Consider the following 13,490-nt stretch of genomic DNA (forward strand, 5'->3'; position numbering starts at 1 on the left):
TGGTGCTTGGGCAGAGATACTACACTGTGCTCATGAGGGCTAACGCTAAAAGGGTTAAGATGTATGCCTGAGCCAGCAGGGATAAATCAAAAAAACTTCTCTCTTCAGCCTCTCTTTATCTACATATATGGCCTTCAGCTCTGTCTCCCACCAGAGTACAATGTAACCCTGCAGCTCCCTGTGAAAGAGCCAGGGCTTGACTGAACCTCTCAGAATACTTTAGGTACAAGATCATCCTCTCCTTAGCCTGAACCCTGAATGAAACTGTCCTGATGCTCGAAAAGCATTACTTAATCAGTGCTTTTATTTTCTGTGTGCCTCAGTTCTGCCATTGGGACACCTGGTACACACAAAATCCTTTATTTACTACAAGGGATTTATGACACAGCCAGAAATGGAAAGGAAATGCTACTTGATGTCTAGAGATCACTTTGCAGCTCCCATCCCACACAGCCACCTTGGAAACTGTGAGCTGCTTTGTGGGGTTTTTTGCAGAAAAAATTAATCTTTCCCAGTCTTCCAAGATTACCCCTCTCTTCCTCAGCATCCTTGAGGATGCAGCTATATTTCCTTTACATGCACAGATGGGTAACTGCAGAAAGCTGGAGAACCAGCTCAGTACTATTGGGTAATTGAGAAGTGAGAAAAGCTGGGTGATCATTTTGTGAAGATCTCAGCTGTGGCATGGCTGTTTTCCTGGACAAGCTCACTGAAGTGACTGGGATGCTTACCAGCAAAAGAGGATCAGCCCTTTTATTTACTCCTAGAGTTGCTGTTTCTCCCTTTTGGTGAGGTGCTGACCATGGCTTTTCCTCCATGACAGGCAAAGGGTTAGAGGGCCAATGCAACCTGCTGTGAGACCAGACACAGAGCTTTGAAGTTTCCAATACTGAGAGCAACCTAATTCAGGCTTTTATTTTGCAGCTCATCCCAAGGGGAGCCAAGGGCTCTATGTGTATGGTGAGGATGAGCCATGTGTTCACACCTAGAACAAGAAGCTGGACTCACTCACTCCAACATGGATCCCGTTGGAATGGACGGCTGTATGGACCCAAGCCAACTAGGACACGAGGAAGATGGAGGTTTCAGCTATCTCTGTTTGACACTGTGCATGCTTGTCCCAATGACTCCATGCGAAAACAGTAGCAAAGGCACTGCTGAACTCCCTTGTGTCTTTTATGTTGCTACCTTTTCATGACCAAATGAAAACTGGACATTTTGGCCATAAACTCCTGGGAATGTGTGGATATTGATGACAAATTCCAGCCAGTTCATAACATAATTAATGAGCAGTTAATTATCTTGGATGGGAAAGCCTAGCTACAGGATCACAGCATGGAGAGACACTGTGCACTGTAAAAATAGAAAAAAGATAAAACTGTGATATTAAAAAAAGCTAGTTTTCAATGAAACAGATGCTAAAATATTACAAATACCGTGACAGACTAAGCAAAGCTACAAGCTAAAAAGGAATCACATTTACTAAAAAGAGGCGTTGACACATCTTTCTGGACTGTCTCTTCACCAACTTTCTTTCCCCAGCAGTAGGGTGTCTGAGTTGGGCTACAGTCTCTCTAAGGATGTAGAGTAGCCTGTGACACAGGCAAAATTAATTCCTACCCAACACTGAGCCCAGACAGTATTTTCTGCTTTTGCAACAGTGTCCCACACTGACTGCAGCAGGGCACCAGTGCAGCCCCAGGCTGGAAACCCATCACCTGCACTCACCCAGGTTGATGCTCCATGTCCAGTACCAATCCAGGGGCATCTCTGCCCTCATCCCAGGGTTGAACTCAACCCTTGGACTAAGTCATCTTGGGATTTATAATGCAGTGCCTGGGTTGGAGGATGAAGGTTGGAGGGGGTACCCTGAGGCATGGTGGTACCTCCTTCTGGTCATGCTGCTCTGTGGGCACAACCTGCTGTTCTTATTTGCATAACCCCCGTGGCAGGGCCCTCTGTGATTTGCATGTGTGAAATAGCTGCTGAAGCACAGCTTGGTGTTGTTGTCTGTCTCCTGGGCCTTCCTCAAGGGCTGGATGTGGTGGCATTTCCATGTTATCTGTATAAGACCCAACCTCATCAGACCTCGACTGCTTCCAAGAAAGTGTGGCATCATGTCTGTTCCCTGCAATCTCCTGGGCACACACCACTGGAGGAGTTTCTTCTTTACCATGGCTTACAAGGTCTGAGTCTCACTGCAGTTATTCCCAAGCATGTTTACTGTTTTATTTTCTCCCTGGCTTTAAACGTCTCCTCACCTTACAGTCTGTATTTATGACTGGCTCATAGGAGTGATTGCTGGGCATGCCATCATACATCTTCCTCAACTGTGAGATGCAGGTAGCTTCACTTTTCCCATTGTTTCATTGTTAAATCACTAATTCATTATACATTAAAATGTCAGACAAGATTTTGAAAGCCTTACTCACAGACATGAGCATTCACTCATATGAATAAGCTTTCCTATGTTATGGGTGTGCTTCTATGCCCATTGAATGAATAAAAGAGTATGACCTCTTAATCATGTTATTAGGAGGCAGATCTAGCTATAATTTTGCTTTTACCCATTCCTTATTCTCCCAAGACCTCCAGAAAGTTATGTCTACAGGTGGTTCTTCCTGAAACAGGCTGGAGGCATGTAGAAACACAGACAAGAAGCTCAGCACCAAGCTACAAACCTCTTGTGCAATCAATGCCAGTATACACATAGGAAAAAGAGAACGTGGTAGGCTGTTGGGCTAAACCTGTCCTTCACATCAGCTATGGGATAGATTTAACTGTAACCACTTACCGCTTCTGAGTGCCGTGCAGAGCACAATTCATGCTCCTTGACTCTAATTTGAAGAGAGGACATAATCTTTTTTTTAGGACTTTCTCAAAGTCTGAGGAAGCTTAGAATAACTCTAAGGTTAAAAACAGGGGCAAAGCAATTATGGCTAACTTGCAGTCTCATAATTCTATGGAAGATCAAAGTAACTTATGTATTCCAGGAAAGAGTAATTCCCAGCGTAATGTTTATTACCATTTCTGCAAATGTTACTCTGTCCTTGATTTAAATTGGATTTTTCTATGGGAATTATTGTTCCAGCATCTTATATTTGCATGTATTTCTATCTCCCATATATATATATATATATGTTTTAATTCCAGCTGCATCAGTCCCATCTCCTCTTCATTTTTTGGAAGTTGCTCTTGCTTACACAGAAGTAACTGCATCTTTGGGAAAGTCCTATCTTGGCAGGTATTTTATTAGAAACATGGTGGGTTTTGACCATCTGAAGAGACATTACTAATAATGAACTCTATTGCTCTAACTCATTCAAGATGATTCTTGACATTTAAGAAGCTAAGAAGCATCATCTTAGAGTAAAAAAAATCTCAAGATTTAAACCAGTGCTTGATTAATTTCAAAGATGTAATATGCTACCCCTAAGAGCAGGAAACAACTAAATTTAGTAACCCAAGTAGACCTGCCTATCCATCTCAGGTGGACTATAAAACATTTCTCCTTCATAGCCAGGCAACCAATAGCTGTGACAAAGGCTGAGACTGCACACGACGAAGAAATTACTAAAGAAATCTGGTTTTTGGGGTAGAGATGATGGCTATGGATCCACAGCATTGAGGAACAAGTCAGTAGCACTCTGTATTTAATACTGATCTTAGTTTATGAACTTGGGTAATTTGCAAGAGGACTATAGCTTGTAGCTCTGAGCTTCTTGTTTTGATTTTAAGGTCACAAGAAACTGAACTAAAATTTCTTTAAAGGATTGTTTCAGTCATTAAAAAGATAGTACTTCTTTACACAGCACATTTTGCTAGCCATGAGATTTACATATTGTACAAGCATATATGTCACATTCAGATTTATTAGTGAGGGATGCTAAATAAATTTACTCTAGGAACTAAGCTGGAAAGTGGGCAGACTTCAGCCTTAATGCATATAAACTCTTAAGTCTGACACTCCTCTTTTCTATGTTTGAACAACTTGAACAACTTTATTTTAATACAGTTCGCACAGACAGCACATATTCACATGTTGTCATTTTAAGTACAGTTACATTTTGGCAGCAGGGTGATACAGCAAATGAGATGTGATAAAAACAAAGAGTCCTTGGTTAGGCTCTAAATAACCGACTAATGCTCAGATTTTATGTCCCCATTTAACTTTCACTGGCTCAAAGTAACAGAGTGGGTCAATTAATCCTCATAACAGGAAGTAATTGCATTGCTGTTCCAATCCAGTCTGCAGAGAAAAAACACTGTGCTATTTTCAAAGAAAGCAACTGCTGTACCAAGCCAGGGTCCTGGACAATTTATTTAGTGTCAATTTGTGACAGCCTCCAAGATCTGTGCTGCCACATCTGTGCATTAATGTCATGGACTTGGACATAATTGCTTGTCGTGAATGTTGCGAAGTCCATTAAAGACCTTATTCCCTCCAGGAGGGAACCAAACCTGCACCTGTGATCTGTGTGGCAGTGGCTTTGTCTGCATAGAACTGATGCAGCATTTGTACATGTTTTGTTCCATGGCCCATCAGATATCATGAGCTATTCCTATCAGCTTAAGCAGCTGATAGATTTGTCCTGATGACTTGTTGAGGAGTATGCTCACACAGTGTGCAGGTATTTTATGACTGATTAGCTATATTGCAAGAATGGCCCTATGTGTTATGTACTGCAAACTGTTTATACTCTGCTCTAAAGAAAAAGATTATTAGATAGGAAATTTCCTCATTAGTCTTCCTATTATGTTCACCACAATAGTATCTGAGGTCTATATCTAAAACAGGAGGTGTGAACACACCAAGTGTGGCAGTGCCTGGCTTCTAGACAACTAACAGACTGAAGATGTTTCCTACCTGCATGTAGGAGCTGGGTAGCACCTGGGTACCTAGAACAGGAGGTACCAACACTAAGGTGAGATAAAGATGTAATTTAAACTTCTTTGCACCTTCCTTAGATTATTGTTCCTTCTAGTCCTGAGTCTCCTCCAGGAAGAAGTGAGGACTAAGCACTGCAAAAAGAAGATTGTTACATATGTTTTTCTTTTTCCAAAGATGAGGCAGTTCTCATTATAGCCAGTAATGCAATGTATGGAGCATTCACTCAGGATGTAGCTGACAGATTAAACTCCTTTCTCTTACTGCAGAAATGTCCCACTAATTTCACATATATTCTCAGTTCTTTGATCCAGTGAATGTGTACAGAGATCCAATTCTGTCTGCTCCTTGCAAACTGTCCATATTTGCTGGCTTTGCCTCCTTCTTCCCATGTAGACTTTGCATCATGCCTTGTTTTCTCTGAAAGTATTAATAGTCTTTGCCACTACCTTGATGCTGAGAACCAGCAGTAGACTCAAACATAAATCTTGCCAGAATTCTCTTGGACAATGGCTTTTTCCATTTTCTGTTTTATAATTTAAATAAGCCATCTTTCACACATGTCTATTGCTCTGCATGAAACTTTATATATGTGGGCCTGTGAGTAATGTCCCAGCACAATATAAGTCCCTGAGGTTAGTTTCCCAGCGTCTTTCCCTGTTACAGGCAAGAGTAGATCATCACGGAGCAGCATTAGAGAAAGGAGAGAGAAATTCCCATGACAGCTGCCTGCAGAGAGGAAAGACAGGGCCTGTGCCTGGTGTTTCATTGATTGCAATGCAGACATATGCTCTCCTATGAATTGATGCAGTGTCACTATAGAGCAACATGGGAGAGTTTTTCTGCGGGGCTCTGATGCAGGCTCAGAAGGTATGATGGCCATCTACTTGCTGAACATCAAGAATCTTGCTTCAGTGAGTACTTTTGAGGTATGGGCATAGGAAGGCTTTTTGTAATAAAAGTAACAACACACAGTTGAAGGTGTATTTATTGTGCATTCATTTCTAAGTTTTGACAGAATTTCACAGAATCATCTAGGTTGGAAAGGACCTTGAAGATCATCTAGTCCAACCGTTAACCCAGCACTGACAGATCCCAACTACACCATATCCCTAAGTGCTATGTCAACCCGCCTCTTGAACTCCACCACCTCCCTGGGCAGCCCATTCCAATGCCTAACAACCCGTTCTGTAAAGAAATATTTCCTAATATCTAGTCTAAACCTTCCCTGGTGCAACTTGAGGCCATTCCCTCTTGTCCTATCGCTTATTACTTGGTTAAAGAGACTCATCCCCAGCTCTCTGCAACCTTCTTTCAGGTAGTTGTAGAGGGCGATGAGGTCCCCCCTCAGCCTCCTCTTCTCCAGACTAAACACCCCCAGCTCCCTCAGCCGCTCCTCGTACGACATGTGCTCCAGACCCTTCACCAGCTTCGTTGCCCTTCTCTGGACACGCTCGAGTAATTCAATGCCCTTTTTGTAGTGAGGGGCCCAAAACTGAACACAGTAATCGAGGTGCGGCCTCACCAGTGCCGAGTACAGGGGTAAGATCCCTTCCCTGTCCCTGCTGGCCACGCTATTTCTGATACAAACCAGGATGCCATTGTCCTTCTTGGCTACCTGGGCACACTGCTGGCTCATGTTCAGCCGGCTGTCAATCAACACCCCCAGGTCCCTCTCTGACTGGCAGCTCTCCAGCCACTCCTCCCCAAGCCTGTAGCACTGCTGGGGGTTGTTGTGGCTGAAGTGCAGCACCCGGCATTTGGCCTTATTGAAACTCCTACAGTTGGCCTCAGCCCATCGCTCCAGCCTGTCCAGGTCTGTCTGCAGAGCCTCCCTACCCTCGAGCAGATCAACACTCCCACCCAACTTGGTGTCATCTGCAAACTTACTGAGGGTGCACTCGATCCCCTTGTCTAGATCATCAATAAAGATGTTAAACAGGAGTGGCCCCAAAACCGAGCCCTGGGGGACACCACTCGTGACCGGCCCCCAACTGGATTTAACTCTGTTCACCACAACTCTCTGGGCCCGGCCATCCAGACAGTTTTTTACCCAGCAAAGCATGCGATCATCCAAGCCTTGAGCAGCCAGTTTCACCAGGAGAATGCTGTGGGAAACAGTGTCAAAGGCCTTAATGAAGTCGAGGTAAACTACATCCACATGAACTACATTCAGTGGGTGATATTCACACCCTTCACGTATGTCTGAGGAGTAGCTCCAGCAAAGGGCACAGGATTACTGCAGGTTAGGCACAGGCCCCCTTCTGCAGATTCACCACTTTCATAAACATTTCACCCATGTAGAGTCTTATGTCGCTTGGCAGGGATGAGAGCCTTTGCTTGATGTGTGAAGCAGCAGCAAACAAGGCTGCTCAGGATTTGTCTCAATAAGAAGTCTTGGTTTTGCTGTAACTTCAACTGATTGCCAGTTGCATCTAATTAGCCAGCACAGTTACCAATGCTCATCCAGATGAGACTGAACTGGAGGAAAGCTGGTGTTTCTAACTCATCATTTGCAACTGTATGAGGGAAAATTCAGATGTCCTCTTATGAATATGACTGACAAAGTTTAATAATTAATATCTCAAAAAAAATGAGCTGATGAGGCAAACAATACTCATTTCCTTCAATGAAAAATCAGCCTTTCTGCTATGAGCTAATTCATAATTATCTGCCTCGAATTACAACACAACAAAAATGATTTCTTCCAGTCTTCTATGTAGAAATAGGAAAAGAAATAATTAGCATGGGATGACACAACTGCAAAGGGTGTCTGTAGTTCAGCCATGTAGTCTGCTACACTAGCCACATGTGGAATTCAGTATTTTGGTGACAAATGAGAGCACTTACTACATTTCTCCTTGTATAAATGATTCTGCAGCCACTGGTAAATAGGGTTACGTAAAGGCCTGACTCATGGGATGCTATATTAAAAAGAACAAACATCGCATGAAAGGCCTCAACATTTCAGCAGATTGAATAAATCATCAAGGGATTTCAATCAGAAGTTTTGCTAGAATATTTCCCTTTTAATATGGAATGACAGACTCCCTTAAAGTAGCATGAAAGGAGAAAATAAAAAGGAAAAGAGTCTATTATCCAAATTGATTCTTAAAGAATGAAACAGTTTAGGAAAAAAATTAGGAGGAGGAAAGGAAAAATTGGGCTGCCAGGAAAACAATCTTCTCAATTTCCTAACTAGAAATTGTATGAAGAGTGGTACACAATAATCTCTTAGACTGGCTCTCTAAAATTATGTATCCAATTCTCATCAAGAGTGGTTCAGAAGAAAAGACTTGCAAAGCTGATACTGCTACTTGACAAATCCAAGATCTGAATGGGATACATCATTTCTTTCTGAGTACTATGAAATGAAGAAGAAAAGCTACTGTTGGTGTTCCTGCTTCTTCTATTATCTTCTATAATGAAAGAATGATATCCTACTCAAATACACTTTAGTTCAATCACTGATGAATCAGGAGTCCCTCCCATACTCCCATCAAAGATTCTTGAACATCTGCAGAATCTGAGCTTTGATTTTTAAACAAAATCATTTCTAGTCTCTGTGTTTGAAGAGAAAAAAAACACTTTCAAGTGTGAACTGAGTGCAAACTGGTGCTATTCTCTGCTATGAGCTGAGATAGTAAATCAATAGCAGTATGAAACATGAACCCCCTCCCCATCTCCCACCTTTCATCTCAGTAGGCTGAAGACTTTGAAGATTGTCTCTAAAGGGTGATTTTAGTGTCAATGTTGTTATCAATTTATTTTTCTGACAAAGGCTGTGAGAAACATGGAAATAGGACTGAGCAATACTTCTGGGTCACTGAATTGACTCTCCTACCATGGCAACATACAAGTCTCCCCATAAATATATAGTACTATTTTTTTTAATCTAACTCTATTTTTTGGCCCCCATTATTCTCATAAAAGGCTTCACTGATCCAGGGTATCAGCTACTTTCTTCTAAAACCAAGGCCAAATATATTCATGATCAGTTTATACCCATTTGATCATGTGCTAGTATCATTCTTCAGTGTAAGTAGCTCTTTTCCTCTCTTGATGTTAACCCCACAATGTATTTAATAGTAATAGCACCCCTCTCAATCTTCATTTGTCAGACTAAACAAGTAAAGCTCTGCAAGCATCCTCAAAGCTGGCCCTCATTTCCCTGATCCTGCTAGAATTGTGCAAGCTATTTCCGGTAAAGACTCACCAGTATATTGCACAAGGGGCAAAAACATTTTCCTAGTTTTGTTGGGAAAAGCCTCCTGAGAGTCTTTCTTTTCTTATTTCTGGCAGGTCTGAGAATAAGAAACTGATGAGAATTACCCAGACAGACGAGGATATTTAAAATATGCCTATGGGCACCCAGCTGATGGAATGGCAACCCTTTCGACTGCTGAGACAGAACTGGTGAAGCTGAGGTCCCCAGGCATCTCAGCCCACACACAGTCTGGAAAGAAAAAGGGAAACAAGAACAGTTAGTTATTATTTCTTAAGTAATTGTTTTTGCAATATATATATTCCTCTCATATATTTTCTTCTCATACATATTCTTCTCATATATTCTTCTCTTCTCATATTCATTTTCCCTGCCCTTTTTCTTGACTCTCTCTGCTTCACAACAGAAACCAGTAAGGAAAACCATGAACCGGGCAGGGCAAGGAGGAGGCTTGGGCACAAAAGGACCTGACAAGCCTGGCAGAGGGGAGAGGGAGCTGGCAGACAGAGGTCCATCCCGAGGAGAGTCTTTGTCCCAGCAGTGCAACCGCAGGGTCCGCCTGTCAGCGGACATCACCTATTCGAATGGTTGCCTTATGCCATCAATATTAGTTTCCCTGATGTCCCCACTATGATGGGAATTTTCAGAAAAGATACATTATAGTAAAATGCAAATAGCATATTGTCTCTGAAAATGCCCATAGCTGAGTGGGCAGCATAATGGTATTAATTCAAGCTTCTAAACAACATCGCTGCTATTGGTATTGATCTGACACCTGAAATTGATATTAATGGGTTGTATATTCAATCTAGTTACTCCCTTCTGAAATATCACCCTGAAATTTTCCACTGCTGGTAGTATGCAGCAGTGAGTCCCTTTCCAGAAGAGGTAATTGAAACGCAGCCAGAGCCAGAGCTTTCCAGTTCTCTGGCTCTGTCGGGAGCTCCCTCACGCACTGCACTGCTTGGAGCACCAAGTCGCCACCAGAGAGAGCACTTCCAGATGTTTTGGTCAGACAACACAAAGTTTGCATTCAAGTACTGAGGTGAGAACATCTACACTTGTGATCCATGCAGACCCGATTCATGAGCGAACAGTTTAAATATAACTGATATGTAAAGCATGCCATCCACTGGAGTGGGCTGGTGGAGATGCAGTTCAAACTCCATTATGACCAAGTGCATAAAGACACCTTAGCCTGAATTTAAAAGCACTTTAATAAATCTTCCATCCTTGTGTATGAATTCTAGATTAGGCTTAAAACACAAGTTGTGTGGTTTGATCTCTGAGAGTAAGCACTCAGGACCTCTCTCCCAACGTTTCATATTGGTCTAGGGACAGATAGAAGTATCGAGCTTTGATCTTGGGGAAATGAGTGCTGGAAAACAAGCTTAAGTAAAGTAATGGTTCCATTACAATATCTTCCCCAACCTTATGATGAAGCTAATTCACAAGCTTGCTTCCACAGGTTTTTCACAGTTGTTTTTTTACCCCTTCTTCTGTCTGGATATTTATTTTCTCCACTTGTGCTAGCTGGAAACTACAATTGCAAAGCTCATAGTCTTCCAGTTACCTGCTTTCCATAACTACTGACCCTATTGAACATGGCAAGGGTTTGCTGTCCTCATATACCTCCCAGAATGTCTGCTACAGACACAGCACTCTGGAAAACTTGCTGATCACCTGTAATCTTCAAGAATCCCATATAAAAATATTCTATGTAGCCAGAAATAAGAAGGAAAGATTCATGTTGTCTGAATGCAGTTCCAGTGTCCTCAGAACTAATTGTTTAAAGTGCTTGAAAGAAATCTGATGGAATATAATAGTTGTTAAGATGTTTTCCCACTACCCAGGAAACACCATGCTGATTTTACTGGGCTTTGCATGTTAATTCTGTGCTGTATTACTGATAATACTCAAAAACCTCTTGCTGTGTGGGTAGGATTAACGCAAGATGGTACTGATGCAAATATAGCTTGCTTGCTGAAAGTGAGCTAGAAAATTGTTTCACATGTTCACTAAGCTATACCCTGTTAGGCACATATCAAAATGTGTTCAGAAGTTGATGTTAATTCTGTGCATCAAGAACATAAATTAGAATCCAGATTTCATACAGACAGCAAAAGATGTATTTACCAGAATAGGACAAAGTATAGGTTAAGACCCACAACTGAGTTTCCCCAGTCTAATGAGTCACCACAGAGCACTTGAGCCACTGCAGCTAACCATGTACACGCCCTTAACCTGTGGCAAATGTGGAGTAAAACACTGTGCAGAACTGATTCGCAAGCTGGCAGGAGTGAGCATGTTCTCCATGACAGTGGCCCAGCTGTTGTGCAGTAGCATGTGCAAGCAGGAGTCACATTCTTCTCTGCAAGGTGGACACTTACCATTTTTCTGTTTTGGACTCAGTGAAAATAAGCTGCTACCAGCATCCTCAAGCTCCAGTCCTAGGAAAGAAAGGAATGCCTGGCACTGTTCACCAAAGGGCTGCCAGCCCCGGTGCTGGTAGCTCAGCTGTGTGTTTGAGACATAGATCTCCAAAGGTCTTTAAAGGTTGGTTTGATCTCTAGTGGTGCTGAATACAGCATCTTGCTATGAGTTTAATGGGATCCAGAAAAGCTCAGCACTCCTGGAAAATAGTCTGCTTGGATCTATTGATGTTAAATATATTCAAGGTTTTTTTTCTTGTACTAATTACTTAAGATGTTGAGTCAGCATCTTTGTTTCAGGGATAGTAGACAACCTTCCAAAAGCAGTTCTACCTCTGTCTGCACTGAACCAGTCACCCTTTACATGCGCTGATTAGGGCAAAGGATAATCACAGTCAGAGTACACTGATACGACTGTTGTTAGCTTACAAATACAGCACTGGATATCTCACAAGCTGTGGTTACCTTTTCACTGGACAATACAATGATAGTTGTTCTCCAAAGACAGATGTGCAACTTGCTAGCTGGATGCTCCTGTGGATTTGGAAATACCCTGGAGTACCAGCAACCACAGCTGCTGAAGAATGCTCAGGTCTGAAGGCTTCCTTCCTGGCCTTTTGCACATAACCGAGCATGGCTTGATTTTGTATGAAAAAAGTCATATTAAATAATAGTCTACAGCCACTTTTTGTAAGGGAGACGGCCAAGTATCAAGGTAATATACATATTAAACTCTGTATTATGGTTTGTGATAAGCTCTGTTCCATGTTCTCACTTTAATCGTTTCCTCCATTTCCTGACCCTGCACCTCCTACGCTATCTCCTAACATGAACTGCACTGAGTCTGATTTCATTTACACTCATTAAAGACAGAAACTGTTTTGTTACATATCTTAAAGATAGTTCTCAATTAAGAACTATATTCAATCTTTCTCTCTGAAGGAATTTCTACTCAATGTATGTAAGTCTTGATTAAGTGTATGCATACATCTGATACAAGAGCAGTATCGAATATTATTCACTGTGGCCTTTTACAGCATGATTTGACTACAATATGTCTTTGAATATTCCGTGTATTTATAAAGCCTATTTAATGGTTACAGTTTGGGAACATTTTAAACTGATGAAATTATTTTTCCACAAACCAATAGCTTTTACTCATGTGTCAACCTTTTCAGCATTGGACATCATCTTTTAGCTTTTTGACAGTAAGTGACCCACAAAGAGGGAAAAAACCTTAAGGTCCTTTTTGTTTCTGTTCATTTTTTTTGAACAAACCTGCCTTCTTGCCTTCTTCCTTTTCTGCTGAATTTGGCAGAGGAGCAAATGATACTGGAGTCCTTCAGACTTCATGGAAATGGATAGTGGGCAGAGGAAGAAGACCCAAATTACTGTCTGTCCCCAGAGAGAAGGGCTGTGGGTCAAGCCTGGGTGTGCTAAGGTGTAGTGCCCTGCTATGGGGACTGGGCACTGAAGAGGAACTGGGGTTGAAACTCCCACTCCTTTACTAGGGTAGGAAGGCAGTGAAAAGGTGTCTCTCTCTCAAGCCCTCCATCAGGGAAAGCCAAATGTAACAAATCTGATATATATTTACCATGTAAAAACAACCAGAGAAAAACACATTGAACATTTTTTTTCTTATATTGAAACAAAAACTATATAAATCCAAGCCAAACAAAAATCCCAGTAGTCATCGAGCTCATCATCCCACAATATATATAACTCCAGTTGAAAACAGTAGGTATTTACTCTGTCTCCCTAAGAAAAACTCAATCCCTTAATATACTAACAATTACAGTTAGAATTATGTATGGATTATTTTAGTGGTTTATTGACATGCTAGTGAACTAAGTATCTTGTTTTATTAGTATTATTTAAGTCTATATTAGAAAAAACACTACAGAATTTCACTCCTAATAAAAATAATAATCTAGATTTTTGAAGG

Source organism: Strix uralensis, chromosome 1 (genome assembly GCF_047716275.1).
Source record: "Strix uralensis isolate ZFMK-TIS-50842 chromosome 1, bStrUra1, whole genome shotgun sequence".
Lineage (NCBI taxonomy): Eukaryota > Metazoa > Chordata > Aves > Strigiformes > Strigidae > Strix > Strix uralensis.